Raw genomic sequence first — 18,766 nt, 5'->3', positions numbered from 1 at the left:
AGTAGCCTTTATTTCCAAAATGTCCACATATATAGGTTTTTTAGGTAATTTTTTTTGATATTACGTTTTTTTTGGGTAATTTTTTTTTTGATGTTACGTCTCAACATAAGAGTAATAGGTGTTTTGGTTAAATATTTTTGATGGGGTTGTTCTTAAAAAAATTAAAACTCGAAAAATAGAATTTTTTTAAATAGAATAATGAGTAAGATAAAATAAATAAAATTTAATGTTAATTTTATTTTAAAAAAGTTGTAATTTTATTTATAGAAAATAAAATTATATGTGTATAAGATACTATTGTTAATGTGTTTAAATGATATTTCACAATTTTTTTTTAAATATTGTTAGTATTTTGTGTTGTTATTTTATTTAATTACATATTTATCAATCCAAAAATTTAATATTCGTTTTTTTTAATAAAAATAGCAAAATTTGGGATTTTTAACATCCATTCCAAAAATATATAAATATAAATATATCTGCAAATTCATATCACTAGGTTTTATCATATTATAATGATGCAAAATTTGTGATTTTTAACATCCCTTCCAAAAATATATAAATATAAATTTATCTGCAAATTCATATCACTAAGTTTTATCATATTATAATGATTTTGGAGTCTCTTCTGTCCCTATAGACAAATCTCAAAAGCATCATAATTTTGGAGCCTTTCCTTCCATCCATGTAGGCAAATCTTAAAAACATCGTAAAAAATAAATAAGAGTTTCGAAGTCTCGTTCATAAAGCCAAAAAATTATGTTGTGAGTGATGTAGAAAAACTGGGCAGAAAATATAAAACAAGATAAAGTATTGTTCATTCACAAGGGTTGAAAATAAATTATATTCTTTCACTTTCCTTATGCCATATATTTATAGAATATAGATTAATGGTTAACTTTTATTATGTAATGATAAAATTTAAATGAGTTTTTTTAATTTTTTTAATTAAATATTAAGGATGAGAAAAATAATTTTTTATCAATAATAAAAATAAAAATAATATATATATAAAGTCACCACCAAACTAAATGTAAAATTAGTGTATGTAATCCCGTTATTTGAAGGATTGAAACTCTTTTAGGTAACACAATACAAAATATTTTCCAAGAGCAATTTTGTATTCATGTTTTTGTATTAAAATTGTATTCATAGTAAATTGCATGTATGATATATTTACAGAGTCCAAATCAATTTGAAAATCGGTTTCGTATATTAATCTTATAAAACATGTATATACATTAATGTTTCAGTCTTAATTAGGGTTATAAATCCATATTAAATATAGATTTAAAAAGTGATAAAAGTGATTAAATATTTCAATACACAATTTTTTAATCATTTGATATGAATCTAAAAGCTAAAAGGTATTGGGATGTTCTAATGCCTTCTAAATATTTAGACTCTGTCAAAATAAAATAAAATAAAAATTAAAAATTTAATAATTATAATTATCAATAAAACATTTTATTTGGTCAAATTACATAAAATTAATCTCTTTAGAGGGATTAAATCTCTTTAAATGCAAGCCCTTTTTAGAGTGAAAAGAGATTTGATCCCCTCCAAGCTTGGTAGATCCATAATTAGGATGGATCTAGATTACATAAAACTAATAAATTAATCTCTTCAGATCTCTTTAAATGCAAACCCTTTTTAGAGTGAAAAGAGATTTGATCCCTCTCCAAGCTTGGTAAATCCATAATTAGAATGAATCTAGAGTAGTTAATCCGAAGGCGTTTTGTATTGTGAGATTAATCCTCATGACACTATTCATATTCATTGTCTCTGACATAATCTTGAACAAGTGTCCCTCCGTTACCTTCAATCTAACGCCCTCTAACATTACTTTGCACACAATAATATGCAAATACTAATATAAATAAAATTACAAATTCCATCAGAGTAGACTTATTAGTCCAAACAAGCTTGTGGTCTCTGAGGAAGTAGTTTCCAGGATCCTGTGGTTATTAGTCAAAACAAACTTGTGGTTTCTAAGAAAGCACTTTGAAGAATCCAATGGTTTGCATGTTGGACAAAGAAGTCGGGGCTTTCCTTCTTGGAGCCATACGCAAACTGGCAAAGTAGTTTTACACGTTCAAGAATCGAATGGTTTGAGGGTCGGACGAAGTAGTTTTGGGCTTTACTTGTTTGAGCGGTTTAGCATGGGTAATCTTCGTTGAGTGTTCGCAAACTCTCAATTTTCAATAAATAATGATAAAATTTCAAACCAACTAGTTACTGAAAATTAGATAATTTAAACGTTTGATATTAAAAAAATAATAAATAGGATTCACGGCATGCTCATTGGAAATAAAATATATTATGCTTCTTGTAATATCGAAGAAAAAGATGCCGGGAATACATAATTGAGTATTTATAATTGTGGGTCGTTTTCTAGTTTAGAGATAAATCATCACTAAATGCGGTGTAGGGTAAAAGTAGTTGGCAACAAATTAAAATAATTCTGTATAAGAATATTATTATAATAGTATCGTTCAATGTTGTTAGGACCAAGTTATACTTTAAGTTAAATCAATAAGCATATGTGAGTTGATTATATTTTTATTTATGGGTGAATTGGTGATGTGGTGTACTTACTTGAGGGTGTGCTTAATATTTTTTAAAAATGGTGGAATTCCATGTCATTATAATGGAAATTGGAAAAAAATACAATAAAATTAATCATGAGATATAAAGAACTATTATATATATTTTGAATGAATAAAATAATATACAAAATAAGTTAAGTCACAAGGAATAATTCAAAGAGGAGGTGAATCATTTTAATATGGAATCAAATTAATATTTTTCACATAAATAATAAAAAAATTTAAGATTAGAGTTTAAAAAATTTAGAGTTTGAATTATATTTATGATTTTAAAAGGTTATAGGTTGTAAGTGATGAAAGGTATAAAATGTGTTTGGTTGTGGATTTTTTTCTTTTATTTAGAGAAGACTATAGTATATGGATTTTATATTTTAATATTTATATTTTCTCATTGAATAGGGATTATGTGATGTTGTATTCTTGTTTTTTACTATCTATCATCTTTATGTGTTGGAATATCTTTCCCAGGTCACTTTTAATTAGCGTAGATGTTTGACTTCTTAGGATGTATGTTGTCAAAAAGCTTAGAGTTTGAATTATATCTATGATTTTAGAAGGTTATGGGTTGTAAGTGATGAAGGGTATAAAATGTGTTTGGTTGGTTGTGGACCCTTTTCCCTTCTCTATTTAGAGAAGACTATAGTATATGGATTTTATATTTTAATATTTATATTTTCTCATTGAATAGAGACCATGTGATGTCACACTCTTGTTTTTGACTATCTATCATCTTTATGTGTTGGACTATCTTCCCTGTGTCACTTTTACTTAACATAGATGTTTGGCTTCTTAGGGATGTATCGTGTTTGACTTCTTAGGGATGTATGATGCTCAAGCATGATTGTAAAAAAGCTTAGAGTTTGAATTATATCCATGATTTTAAAAGATTATGGGTTGTAAGTGATGAAGGGTATAAAATGTGTTTGGTTGCTTATGGACCCTTTTCCCTTCTCTATTTAGAGAAGACTATAGTATATGGAATTTATATTTTCTCATTGAATAGAGACCATGTTGTAGGTTTTAACCCCGTACAGAAATTACTTGCATACGAATTCTAAAACATAGAAAATAAACAATGCGAGAGCATAACACATAAAACACATATACACAGAGATTTTCCCACTGGATCCCAAAACCGGGACTACCAGCTTGATTTTTCATTATGTTCCTTTTGATGTAATAATACATATTTATACATGTCGAAGCATCCAATACCATGGACCGAAAACCATCACATCCAATACCGTGGACCGAAAACCATCGCATCCAATACCATGGACCGAAAACCATTGCGTCCAAAAAACATGTGCGAAAATCATGCACAAAACCATAGGTGGGTCCGTCCAACCTAACATAGGGTCCAAAACCAAAATTTTCCGGGGCGCTGCCCCGGACCCCATAAAGTGGGGTTACGGGTGTCCCTCAAACCCCCTGTTAACTACATGGAAAGAATATAACACAACCCAACACATGTGATGTCACACTCTTGTTTTTGACTATCTATCATCTTTATGTGTTGGAATATCTTCCCTATGTCGCTTTTACTTAACATATATGCTTGACTTCTTAGGGATGTATGATGCTCAAGCATGATTGTTAAAAAGCTTAGAGTTTGAATTATATCCATGATTTTAAAAGATTATGGGTTGTAAGTGATGAAGGGTATAAAATGTGTTTGGTTGGTTGTGGACCCTTTTCCCTTCTCTATTTAGAGAAGACTATAGTATATGGAATTTATACTTTAATATTTATATTTTCTCATTGAATAGAGACCATGTGATGTCACACTCTTTTTTTAACTATCTATCATTTTTATGTGTTGGAATATCTTCCCTAGGTCACTTTTACTTAACATAGATGTTTTACTTCTTAAGGATGTATGATGTTTGACTTCTTAGGGATGTATGATGCTCAAGCATGATTGTCAAAAAGCTTAGAGTTTGAATTATATCCATGATTTTAAAAGTTTATGGGTTGTAAGTGATGAAGGGTATAAAATGTGTTTGGTTGGTTAGGGACCCTTTTCCCTTCTCTATTTAGAGAAGACTATAGTATATGGATTTTATATTTTAATATTTACATTTTCTCATTGAATAGGGATGATGTGATGTCGCACTCTTGTTTTTGACTATCTATCATCTTTATGTGTTGGAATTTCTTCCATAGGTCGCTTTTACTTAACGTAGATGTTTGACTTCTTAGGGATATATGATGCTCAAGCATGATTGTAAAAAAACTTAGAATTTGATTTATATCCATGATTTTAAAAGGTTATGGGTTGTAAGTGATGAAGGGTATAAAATGTGTTTGGTTGGTTGTGGACCCTTTTCCCTTCTCTATTTAGAGAAGACTATAGTATATTGATTCTATATTTTAATATTTATATTTTCTCATTGAATAGGACTATGTGATGTCACACTCTTGTTTTTGAATATCTATTATCTTTATGTGTTGGAATATCTTCCCTAGGTCGCTTTTACTTAACTTAGATGTTTGACTTCTTAGGTATGTATGATGCTCAAACAAGATTGTTATCTACCTTTCATCCTTGCCCATTGATTCTTGGTCATCAATTTGGTTGAATTTAATTTTAAGACAATTATATGGGGCATTTCCTTATCCCATAGGTATAAACGGGGGTGAAAATCCCTATTTGGCTCCATGGTTACTTTGATGCTTCAATATGGGTATTTGACAACCAAATCCGTTTGGATTTGCTATTTACAAGGTCAAATGAGTCAAAGTTTCCATAAAATTTCATTGTCTAAAGGCTTTAAGTAAAATGAAACTTTCTTTTATGTCATGATTATGTCTTGTGGTTGTATTTAGGGAAAACCCTGTGACGTGACCTTAGACACTCATGGTATGCGATCAAACTAGGTAGTTTGATTTTCCCATATGGGTCTCTCTCTCCAACAATTAGTTCATTATTCACTTGTGGTTTTAGGTCTTTCATTTAGCCATTATACAAATCAATTCCTATTTCTAAAGTCTCTTCTAATATACTTTCTCTTTCTCACTATCTTACATGTACATACTTGGATTGGCAACAAACACTGACCTAGCTTCCCAATTCACTTATCAAGTGCTTAGGCTACTTATATATGTCTTCTCCAACGACCTCAACAAGGATATATTGTTGTTAGTTTTCTTCTAACTTGCAATCTTGTTGTCTCATTCCAAGTCATCTTCAAAGGCTTTGTCCTCTCATACTTTGAGTGATTCAACCCTTCAACCTCAAGTGAGGTTGTATAACAATAAGAGCCTGATTTGAATTATGTGGAGAATGAAATGAAGGAAGAAATATAAATGGAAACAAGTAAAGATATTGCAGAGAGAACAATACAATTAAATTCAAATTCTATTATGAACAAAATAGAGAAAGAGTATAAAATGCAAATAAATAAATAAACTAGATAAAATGGTGGTAGATTTTCTCCAAAGAGATATTTATTGATCATATTCATTCACAAGAAGACATTGCACTAAATTTTAGAGGAAAAATCCCCAAATATCCAAAGCCCTAACCCTAGGAGATGATGTGGAAAATGAATGCAGGCCTCAAGGAGGCTAGCTTATACATCATGTTCCTAAGGATACAAATTTTATACAAACTCCATTTAGGGATTTTCTTGAACCATTGAAAAGCATAATTTGTGATTTATGTGTTGATTGCATGGTTTATGTCAACTACCAAAAATGCGAGAGAAATGTCTGAAAAAATGTATTGTAACTTTGGGGCCTAAAAAATTATAGTAGAGATACCAATATGTGGAACCATTACGAGCCAGTGGAATAGTTGGATGGACACCAATTTCCACCTGCATCAAGGTAAGGAAGGTATCTTATCTTTTTCTGGATACTTAGGTCTCCATTAAATACATATTATTATGGCATAATTATAGACTTAATGAGAATTGTGACCTCATAATAAGAACTTCAATCCTGAAAACCCATATTTTTGTGACAAAAAACTAAATTCAATCCTTAAATCAAAAAATGGTGCTACCAATGGCACCATTTTTATAGTTAAAATTAGATCAATTTTCAAATTTGAAATTAAAAGAATGTACCATTGTTAAAAAAAAACTTGAAATTAATATAAAAATGAAATAAGTTGTTGAAAAATGCAACAAGAAATTCTCAATTTGATTTTGCCTTGATTAAATTGAGAAAATTCGAATTTCCACATTAGCAAAAAACTTGGATGTAGTTAACTTCTATGACATGGCTTGTGTCACCTAGTTTACTCAGTAAATTCAAGTTGGAGGAGTTAGAGTTTAGTTAAGCATGTTTGATTACTAATTTGTAGCAATCAAAGTCAGTTATCTCAAGTTGTTTTTAGTTAAACTAGTTCCAATTGTTGGAGGAACTAGTGGAAGGCGAGTTGTGCAGTAGGAATTCAATCAAACTCAGTGATCATCCAATTAATTGATCAATCAACCCAAAATAGCTAGTGTAGGCAGATAATTCGAGTTCCCTAGGCTTGGTGGAGATTCCGTGGCAGTGTAACATCAGTTGTAGACTAGTGTTGTGATCCGGACTTCAACAGGAACGCAACAAATTACAAAGATAACCATAAACACATATATGTGACAGAAATAATACTTCATTTCATTAATGTAAAATACTGAAATATGCTTACAAACAATAATGGAAATAAACCAGCTAGGGCGATGGTAGCTTATCTCTGAGAAGAGATGTGTGGTGGCTACATGCCTCTGAACTGTGTTACAATGAGCCTCGAAGGCCTATTTATTGTTGAGAAACAATGGAAAACTCTTAACATTCCAAAACCTAACCCTAGAAGATGAAATGCCAAAACTGTGGGCCCCATTTGGGTAAATTGGTACATCAACTTCCCGGGGTTGTAACTTTGGCATACGATCTCTGTTTGATGCGTACAATAGCTCGTTAAAAAGATCTATCCGAGAGCTACCACTTTGGGAACGGTAACATGGGTCATGGGTTGCCCCTAGATTTCCCAAAAAACATCGTTTAGGGCCTCAAAACGGCTTCGGAAGTTCAGGACCTGAAAAAACTGCTAAAAATAGTAAGTTGTGCTACAATTGAGGAAACTGAAAATGCTGAGAGAAACAATGGTGGGGGTCTAGGTGGACTTGGAACGTGGCCACCAATATCCACCTGGATCATGTTGAGTGTACATGTGTTGCATGCAGTCAGATGGTCAACATAGGGAATTGCGCAATCCATTTTGGAGAAATTCCAAAATAATAGGGGCCTAATTTCTCAAGGAATTGTGCAAGGAAATAGGGGATAAATTTGGGGCAGAAATTGACTAAGTCTGGGTCAAACCTTCTCAGTGAGTTGAGAGAGAGGTTATGCACTTGCAGGTTGTGCTCAGTTGAGAAAAGAAATTGTAATATATCTCCATTCATCATATTAATGCAAACAAACATTGGAGTTTTTAGTAGTTTTATTTCCCCAAGAAAAATCATATTTACATGTTTGTGATTTCTTATTGCATGCCTGCGATTTTTGTTCTAAATTGTGAATTAATGTCCATAGAGTAGTGGAGTAGGTTTGTGTTTTGTGATTTTGATTAAAACTTCATGAGCAGCTGCAAATATACATCATAATTTCTACATGGTATCATAATAGATTTCACATTAGAACGAGAATTTCGAAGTTGTTTCCTAGGAGGTTTGAGTTTGGAGTTAAGTGTAGCAAGATTTCTTCAGAGCTGAGAATATGGCCTTCAATGGACTAAGGCTAGAGTATTCCTTGGAAGGCACTTCTAATTTTGTTGCATGGAAGGATCACATGGAGGTGGTATTGGATAACAACGGATTGCTAGAATACATCAAGACAGATGTTGCAAAACCACAAGCATCTGATGCCCAGAACCTTGCTAGTAGAAGAAAGATGTAGCCAAGGTGAGGAGAATAATCTTGGAGGGAGTGTGGGATCACATTGTCTCAAGTCTCCACGGAAAATAAACTATGTTCTCAATGTGGAAAACACTGACATAATTTTACAAGAATAATAGAGACCACGTGAAGCTGACACTCAAGGATAAACTTCAAAGTATCAAGATGCAAAAGAATGACACTATTCCACAGTATTTGGGCAAGTTCACACAATATCATGATGAACTTGGCAGGGTCAATGTTAATGTTCGTGAAGAATAATTGGTAAGCCTATCCCTTCTGGGCCTTCCCAAGAGCTGGCATATCTATCAAGATTCGGTGAATGTGAGGGAGAAACTACCGAATTGGGAGTGCTTGTGGTCCGATTTGGTACAGGAGGAAATAAGGCAGAATACCAGAGATGGGACTTCATGCAAGGGCAAGGGTGAAGAAAAAATTACATTGGATGGAAAGGCAAAGAATGGAAAAGGGAAGAAATATCAATCCAAACCAGAATCCAGTCAAGGGGGAAAGAAGAAATATTTGTCTAAAACTAATGCTTCCATTGTCATGAATTCAGACAATATGCCACGAAGTGTCCACACAAAAAAGTAAGCAAGAAGACCTCAGGAGGAGCAGCAGGTGAAGCCTTATCTTCACAATTCATGCTCAACTTTACCCTTATTGCATGCATGGCCAACATAGTGATGGGGAGCATGTGGTACTTGGACTCAAGTGCATCGTTCCACATGATAGGGTGTAGATACTTTTTTCAGTGACCTGGAAGAAAAAGATTTCCAAATGCACATCGAGATGGGGGACGAAAAATGTTAAAGCAAAATCGGGATTAGTACAGTCACCTTTCATAGGGATTCGAGCTCCCCCCTCAGGTGCAAGGAAAAAGGTTGGTCAGGGTTTGATAAAGAAGACATTGAGCATTGCACATTTTCATTAAAAAGTTTCAGTGAATGATAAAGGATGAAGTCTGCTTATTAAGGGATTCATGTGTCAATTTTTTATGGTGATGTTTATCTCCTTTTTTTTGTTTCATTATATTATGTTATTGCCATGCTTAAATGTCACGTGTTCAATGTTTAGTTAAGTAAGAATTTATTTCAAAATTCACTTTTAAGTGCTCTGTTATAGCTAACTGAACATTTTAGTGTTTTTTTTGTCCATTGTAATATCTAAAATTCATCCTTAGCTAGATGCTTTAGATGTTATCAATTCCACTACTCCTACGCTCACCTCTCTACAACGAATTTTGACAAAGACACCATAAGGATTGCCTACCTTGCCCCTATTTAATGATTTCTCATTTTCCCATCATATCACTAGAAATCACTAGCTAAATATGAGTCCATGCCCAATGGATTTTCCCTCTTCCCTACCATCAAACTGTTAAAACCTATTCCTCTATGATCTTAATACCTAGCCTCAAACCTAAGACAACCAATCATCTAAGTGACTGAAGATTCATATAGAGAGAGCCCTCTTTAAATATGGAAGGGTTAGATTCCATATTAAAGTGGTTTGTGGTTACCTTTGGGTTCCTCTCCTTAGCCTCAAGGAATTACGTAGTGATAACAATTATGATCCTCAAGGCTTAGCGTAGTCTCTAGAGATTGATGCAGGAGCAAAACCACCCCAAGTCAAAGTTGAAATTCGTGAACCTTCTAGAATGCAAGCATCGCATGAGAACGAGATTTACTCATGTTCGTTTGACTTTGTTAATGGTTTATTAATGAAATTATTATTTTAAGAGCTTGCGAGCGAAGTTAGGGATTGATCCGATCCATATTGTATTATTCTATTTAATTGTAAGTTTGTGTGTTTGTAAGGGGGCCAATATCAATGTAATACCAGGCTGAGAGAGCCGCCATTCCATGGGGCATATGTAATAGTTTTTCTGTAATGCACATATCTGTGTGTTATCTGTGTGCATTTTTATGAAATCAGATTTAAGCTTAAACATATACTTTGCCTAAGGATAAATTGTAAGGCAACATTGGGTGCGTAACGAAGGTTCTGTATTAAATGGGTTTGTTGTTTTGTTTACGCTGTGAGCATTTCACATTATATCGCATATCAAAATTCAGTTTATAAGTCTTCCTTTTTAGATTGCGTTTAATCCGGTTGTGCTTATCGCATATCGCATGTGAGAGGAGGAGTCTTAGGAATGCGATGAAGAATCACATGTTGGTGTGATCCATGATATTGCGATGGATTTTTGCGAAGGAAACTTCAACCACAGGAATGAGATCATTACAAAATAGAAAAATTAACCAATTGTTGTGGGCTCATAACCCACAAGTCCGAGTATGTGAAAAGTTGTAGCTTTGCTGCATCAAAGTGGTATCAGAGTAGGGAAAGATTTCCTGCAGAGCGAGTAGCGTGCAATGGACGGAGGTACAAATATGTTGTGATTTGGTAAGTGTGTGGTCTTTATATTTTTGTGCAGGTAGCAGCAAAGGAAGGTGAGAATATTTGCAGTAGCCTAGAGCATGGAGTGCTCATATGGTTCCAGAGGAGAGAACCAGAGAGATGCCAAAAGACTGAGCTCAGAGGAGAGAAGCTTAGTGAGGTATCATGTAGCAGGGAGGACTTGCTACTGTAGAGGTTTTGTTGCAGCTCATGAATGTTGTTACGAGAGACCAAGAAGGCATATGACCAGGAGGTCATAAAATTTTTGTACCTCGGGAGTCTGATGCAGGAGCAAAACCACCCCAAGTCAAAGTTGAAATTCATGAACCTTCCAGAACGCAAGCGTGGCATGAGAACAAGATTTACTCATGTTCATTTGAGTTTGTTAATGGTTTATTAATGAAATTATTATTTTAAGAGATTGTGAGCAAAGTTAGGGATTGATCCGATCATATTGTATTATTCTATTTAATTGTAAGTTTGTGTGTTTGTAAGGGGGCCATTATCAATGTAATACCAGGCCGAGAGAGCCGTCATTCCATGGGGCATTGTAATAGTTTTTCTATAATACACATATCTATGTGTTATCTGTGCGCATTTTTATGAAATCGGATTTAGGCTTAAACATATGCTCTACCTAAGGATAGATTGTAATGCAACATTGGGTGCGTAACAAAGGTTTTGTATTAAATGAGTTTGTTGTTTTGTTTATGACGTGAGCATTTCACATTATATCGCATATTGAAATTCGGTTTATAAGTCTTCCTTTTTAGATTGCATTCAGTCTGGTTGTGCTTATCGCATATTGCATGAGAGAGGAGGAGTCCTAGGAATGCGATGAAGAGTCACATGTTGGTGCGATACGCGATATTGCGATGGATTTTTGCGAAGGAAACTTCGACCACAGGAATGAGATCATTGCAAAATAGAAAAATTAACCAATTGTTGTGGGCTTATAACCCACAGGCCCGGGGATGTGAAAAGTTGCAGCTTTGCTGCATCAGAGATAGTGGATTGTACAGTTCTAAGAGGGAAGACCGACAATAGGTGCAAGGTCAGGGAAGGAGATGGCTTGTGTTTGAAAATGCTCAGTTAAGGTCAAATCAAGTCATCACAAGCACTGCATGCAAAGATAAGTCTTCAAAATCAGATGGAATACTGGACAACAATGAAAGATGGGTCCTTGTGGATAGAAGGTAGGCTCTGAAATCAATGCATGGGAAAATTTTTGGAGGAGGGTTGTAGTGGCTACAACAACAACTCTTAACATTAGGCTACCAGAAAAAAAGAAAAAAAAGGAATATATATATATTTGGTGGAGGTGTACTTCAAACCTTAGCGGGATTTTTTCCTTCCTCCTAAATGTGGGTAATCTGAAAAGATCAAGGCCTAAATTTTACTGAAAGGATACGAAGAAATCCCCCTATTAGACACCCAAAACTAATAATAAAAAAAAAAAACTGAAAAAACAACAAATTTCTAGACAAAGTGGAGAACTGGCCTTTTCCGATGTTACTGTTGTTATCTGTCATACCATACTGTATTTGTGTCAAATGGTCTTATTTTTCATCCATGGTATAGAGAATGAAAAGTGAAATCTAGGTATACTAAAGGGAAAGGTATTGTTGCTTTTGATTTTGAGGTAGAATAGATGGATGTGAAGACATCATTTCTTCATAGGGATCTAGAAGAAGAGATCTCCATGAAGCAAAATGATGCCTTTGTAGTGAAGGGTAAGAAATAACTGGTATATTTTTTTTTTTCCAAAGAAAAAAATCGAAATTTTTATTATTAAAAATAAAAAGTTACAAGTATATGCGTTAAGCATTCAATTTGGCTGTATGAAAATAGATCATACAGCCCGCAGGATACAATCCTGCCTACAAGCATAAAAAGAAAGTGGCTCTCCAATTATCCGAAGTGCAGCCCACAAAAAACCAGCTGTCCTAAGTCTTCCTGCCCTTCTTTTTCTCCACTTTTCGCCAACCATCCGTGTTGTGCGTGGAGTCAATAATGGCGAGCTGGTTTTCCACTGTGTTCATTGGTTGTTCCTTATCTGAATCTGATCCTTCAGGACTGTGACTTCGTTTATTACCACTTATTTCCAGCTGGAGGTCTTGTTCCTTTTCCTCATTAATCTCTTTTTCCTTATTGTCCTGATCTTTATCCTTTGCTGTATTATGTTCTTCCTTCTTTGCTGTATCTGCCTTCTTTAAAGCAGCATCTATGTTCTGCCATCCTTTCGGCTTCCTTTGTTGTGGCTTGCTCTTGTTGAGGCTTGGACATGCATTGTACAGATGACCTGTTTGTTGACATCCCCGGCATCTGAAAGCTGTATTCTCATAGTCCAAGGGTTGTTTCCACTGTGTATTATTGAAGTTCAGGATTATGCTTTCAGGTAGTCCTCGGCTGAGATCTACCTCGACACATATTCTGGCAAAGGTAAATATTCCTTTTATATGTCTCTCTCCGTCTATCTTTAACATTCTCCCCAGGGTATTTCCAATAGCTATTAAAGCCTTTGAATGCCAGAAATGTAAAGGAAGGTTATGCAGCCTAACCCATACTGGCATCCTTGATACCACCATGGTGTTGGCATCAAACTCAGGAAACCATGGGGTAATAAAAAGTCCAGCACTGCCCCAGAACCATGGCCCTTGGTTGAGAACTGTTTCCTTTTCTTCTTCTGTGTGAAAGCATACTATAAAGAACCCCTTAGGGTATAGGTAGATTTGGAAATTTTTTGTCCAAACCATGTGGATCCATTGATACAATGCATCAGTTCTAGGCCAGAAGCCATTGAATCTACAAATAACTGCATTTTTTTGTAGATCTGAGTATATATTATTTACCTCTGGTATGTCGATGGAGATAGAGGGGCTCTCCGGCATTTGATCTACAATATACTGCCCTGGGGGTTCAGTGATAGCTGTAGGTTCTTTCCCTATGCCCTTCACCGCTTCCTTAAAAGACCCTTTACTTTGTGAGCTAGTTCCAGCGCTTTCGACACCTCCTCGTAACCTCATATTGAGAACGATTGTAGAGCCTGCATTGATGTTGTATTCTTGCATGGTTATGCATTCCTGCAATGATCTGCCCTCATATAAAAGGTGTTGTTCCTCAGTTGGGTAGCCAGTCTGATCGACGATTTTGTTCTGCAAGTCTGAAACCCTGTCACTATCAAAAGACCAGATCACGGTTGTGTTTCATTTTGGCGTCTTTACAAAGATTTTCCCACCGGGACTGGCAATCTGGGATGGCTCTATTCTTGTTAGATCTGAGCCATCCAAAACCTTATCCGATTTGTTGAAGACCTTAGTTTCCTGAGCGTAGCTTTGGATCTCACTTGCCTTACGAAGATCCTTTGTGCCTGAAAAGGGATCCGTGGGAAAAAAATTTGATTTGTTCCCTGATCCCCACTTTGGTTCTGCTCGTATCCCAAACCTATCTTGCATCATCTTTGTAGGAATTTACAGGGTAAGTTCCACAGAAAGAATACCAAAAGGACACCGCTCACAACCAGATCTCAAATCAATACACCAGTATTTTTGACGTGGTTAAAACCCTCAGAGTGCAAGGAGGGAAACAGTCCACGGCCTGTCCCAACGTGGGTACTACAGGCAATTTATTAATCAAAGAATGAAAATTTACATAAGCTTCTCTCATGCACGGATTACCCGAACAATGACCCTCCATGCGCTTTAAATAGAACTCATGGACCAATCGGGTGTCAAGCCACGGATCAAGTGTCGGTAATACCGAGGTGAGAGTGAACCGTCGGATCACTACATATCGTGACCGTCGGATTGTAAGTTACAAAATGTACAACGGTAAAGAAACACACTTTACCTAACTCTAACCTAACTCTATACTAGACCAAGTTGAACTTAACTATATCCTATGTGTCGGAATATCCTAACATCCCCCCTTAAGAACAACTTGGGATAGGATTGAAGGATTTACAAATATGACACAATAGGAGAAGGAAGGAGGCACTAGAGCCTATCCCCCCTTAGTGACAACTTCCTGAACTCCAAGCATATATCGAAGTTTAGTGAACTTCGCCTCTGTGAGAGCCTTTGTGAAGATGTCTGCAACCTGATCATCTGTTGGACAATATTGCACTTCAAGAACATGGTCATGAATGAGCTTTCTGATGAAGTGCATGTGTAGTTCAATGTGTTTGCTGCGCTGATGCTGGACTGGATCTTTGCATAGCTGAATGGCACTTTGATTATCACACCAAAGTGTGGTTGGATGCTGCTGCTCAAAGCCAAACTCTGATAGGATCTGACGAAGCCACAAGGCTTCCTTACTAGCTTCCACGGCACCACGATACTCTGCTTCTGCTGACGAAAGAGAAATGGCAGCCTGTTTCTTACAAGCCCATGTAATAGGTCCTGAACCAAGAGTGAAGACATAACCGGTAGTAGACTTCCGATCATCAAGGTCACCAGCCCAATCAGAATCAGTGAAACCAACTAACAGAGGAGCTGCTTTGGCACTGTAATGAATCCCAAACTGTACTGTACCTCGAACATAACGAAGTATTCTTTTAGCTGCTTTCCAATGACTTTCACGGGGGTTTTGCATAAAACGAGCAACAAGGCCAACAGCAAAGGAAAGATCAGGACGAGTATGGGTTAAATACAAGAGTTTTCCGACAAGTTGACGGTATAAGGTAGCATCAACTTCAGGAGAAGTACAAGAGACTGAAAGTTTGACTCCAGACTGAAAGGGAGAAGGGGCTGGCTTACAGTCTTCCATGTGAAAATGACGAAGAATATCACAAGCATACTTGGACTGGGAAAGGAAAATACCCTCTTGGGATTGCAAGACTTGAAGACCGAGAAAATAGTGTAAATGTCCTAAGTCTGTCATTTCAAATTTCTTTTTAAGGCTGGACTTCACATGGTTTATAAGGTTGGGATCACTACCAGTAAGAATAAGATCATCAACATAAAGAACAAGGATGATAAGAGAGTTGCCCACTTTCTTGGTGTAGACAGTATTGTCAGAATGACACCTAGAAAAGCCAGATTCTAAAAGAAAGCTATCCATTTTGGCATACCAAGCCCGAGGAGCTTGCTTGAGGCCATAAAGGGATTTCTTAAGTCGACAAACAAGGCTGGAGTCTGTTTGTATGAAGCCAATGGGTTGTTCCATATAGATTTCTTCCTGCAAGTCCCCATGCAAGAAGGCAGATTTAACATCCATCTGATGGACTTCCCATTTTAAAGAGGCAGCAAGGGAAAGAACAAGGCGGATAGAGTTCATTTTGGCAACAGGAGAAAAGGTTTCAGTGTAGTCAATGCCTTCAACCTGTGAAAAGCCCTTAGCAACGAGACGAGCTTTATGTTTATCAACTTTCCCATCTGGTCCATACTTGGTTCTGTAAACCCATTTACATCTAACAAGTTTGCGTCCCTTTGGTAGAGGAACAAGATCCCATGTATCATTTGTCATCAATGAATGATATTCTTCATTCATAGCTGCTTCCCAATGTGGATGGCCTGAAGCTTCTGCAAAAGTGTCAGGATCATGATTTACTGGAGCTTGAGCCAGTAAAGAAGAGGCTCTTTCAAACTGAGAACGTGTACGTCGCTGATCTGTAGGATCACCGGCAAGATCACCTGCTGCATCCCGAGTAGCACGGACCCATCTTGGAAGTTGAGGATCCTGAGAAGGTGGGGGAGGATTATCATCCTCGCTTTCATCATCTGAAGAAGAAATGTTTTCAAAGATAGAAGAGATAGGAAGAGGTGGCACATCCGCCGGACTAGGCTCGCAGGCCGATTTATTTTCATCAAATTTTACATCTCTTCTAATGATAACATTTTTGGACTTAAATGGAATAAGTCTATAACCTTTTACATCTTCAGAATATCCAACAAAAGTACATTTCTCACTCTTAGGTTCTAAAGCTTTATGCTTTTCATCTGGAATATGGGCCCATGCTTCACTTCCAAACACACGAAAGTGACTTACATCTGGTTTAATGGAACTCCAAGCTTCTTCTGGAGTGATATTCTCTAGAACCTTAGTAGGAGTGCGATTGATTATATAATTTGCACAATTAATTGCTTCGGCCCAAAAACTAAGACTGAGTCCTTTAGATTGCAGCATACAATTAGCCATTTCCTTTAAGGTGCGATTTTTCCTTTCAGCTACACCATTTTGTTGTGGAGTGTATGGAACAGTATGTTGCATTTGAATTCCATTTTCGGTGCAAAAGTTGATGAATGTGTTTTTAACATATTCTCCACCATTATCAGTTCTTAGCTTAAGAATTTGATGTCCAGATTGTTTTTCAACAAATGCTTTGAAGGCCAAAAAAGTGGTAAATACTTCGCTCTTGAGTTTTAAGAAGTATACCCAAGTGCGTCTGGAGAAATCATCAATGAAAGTTAAGAAGTACTTGCAGCCAGAGAATGAAGCAACAGGAAGAGGACCACATAAATCACTGTGCACAAGCTGTAAAGGGGCTGAGGCGTGCCAAGAGGCACGTTTGTCAAAACTGTCCCGATGATGTTTTCCGAGTACACATCCGGAACAAACACCATCTCTGCAAGATACCATAGGAAGACCTGTCACCATATTTTCTTTACATAGATGCTGAAGGGAGCGATAGTTTAAGTGACCAAATCGCTCATGCCAAAGTTTGCTCACTTCATCATTATGAGCAACAAATACTGAGGGAAGATTGGATGACCCAAAGTTGTGAAACTTATACAACCTTTTGGAATCATCAGCAAGACCAGTAGCTAGAATCTGTTTAGGATCTTTTAGATCCTTGATTACAACATCATGAGGTGAAAATTCAACAATTTTACCTTCACCTGAATGAGTTATCTGATAGACAGATAGAAGGTTGCAGGATAAGGTTGGAACACATAATACATCATTAAACTGACCATTGTCTAGATGAACAGTTCCAGTCCCTACAACATTAAGAGATCTATCATCACCAATATATATATTTTTGGTGTTACAATCATTTAAAGAAGAAAACATGGCTTGGTTTTTGGCCATGTGACAAGAGGCTCCAGAATCAATGAGCCACTCATGAGAATGAGAAGAAGAAGAAGATACATTTAATGCATAACCAGACTGAGATGATTGACAATGACATGCAGAAAGTGCCATTCCGGAAGTTGAAGTTGAAGTAGGCTCCACATGGATGTTATGTTTCTTCATTGCGGCTTCCAAGGCTTCCATCTTCTTAAAGCATTTAGATTCTAAGTGGCCATCTCGATTACAAAAGTTACAATGTCTATCAGTCTTCTTCCATTTGTTTTTATTGGTCTTATCATTTTGCTGAAATGATCTTTCATTTTGAGGCTGAAATGGTTTAGGACCATTCTTTTGAGGATATGACTTCTTAGGATTCTTTGAATTTGGTTGCTGCTGGGCGGCTAACGCTTTCGTGGAAGAGTTTCCAAGATTAAGAAGACCAAGGTGTAAGAGTTTTTCTTGTTCTCTTATTAAGGAATCACAAAAGGAGTCAAAGGAAGGGGGCTTGTAGTCTTCTCCTTGACAAATGAAAGCTTCCCTTGTAGAATGGAAAGTGGAAACAAATACAGAGTAGGCTGGTCCCAACTTAGTAAGGATGGAATAAATGAGGTTACCATCATCTTTCTTAACTTTAACACCTTCCAGGAGATATCTAAGGTTCTTGAATTTGGACAAGAAATCTTCAATGCAAGAAAAATTATTAGGATCCAAAGTAAGCAGCTCATTTTCAAGTTGATGGGCTCTAATTTCATTTTTAATCCCAAAAACTTTAGCAAGTTTTTCTAATGCTTCATGAGGAGTCTCAAGTTCTGCAATGTGGAATCTAAGATCAGGAGAAATAGACATCCC

Source organism: Pinus tabuliformis, chromosome 6 (assembly GCF_031772625.1).
Source record: "Pinus tabuliformis cultivar Carrire ecotype Pingquan chromosome 6, CPIR1, whole genome shotgun sequence".
Taxonomy (NCBI): domain Eukaryota; kingdom Viridiplantae; phylum Streptophyta; class Pinopsida; order Pinales; family Pinaceae; genus Pinus; species Pinus tabuliformis.
This window is presented reverse-complemented; position numbering follows the sequence as displayed.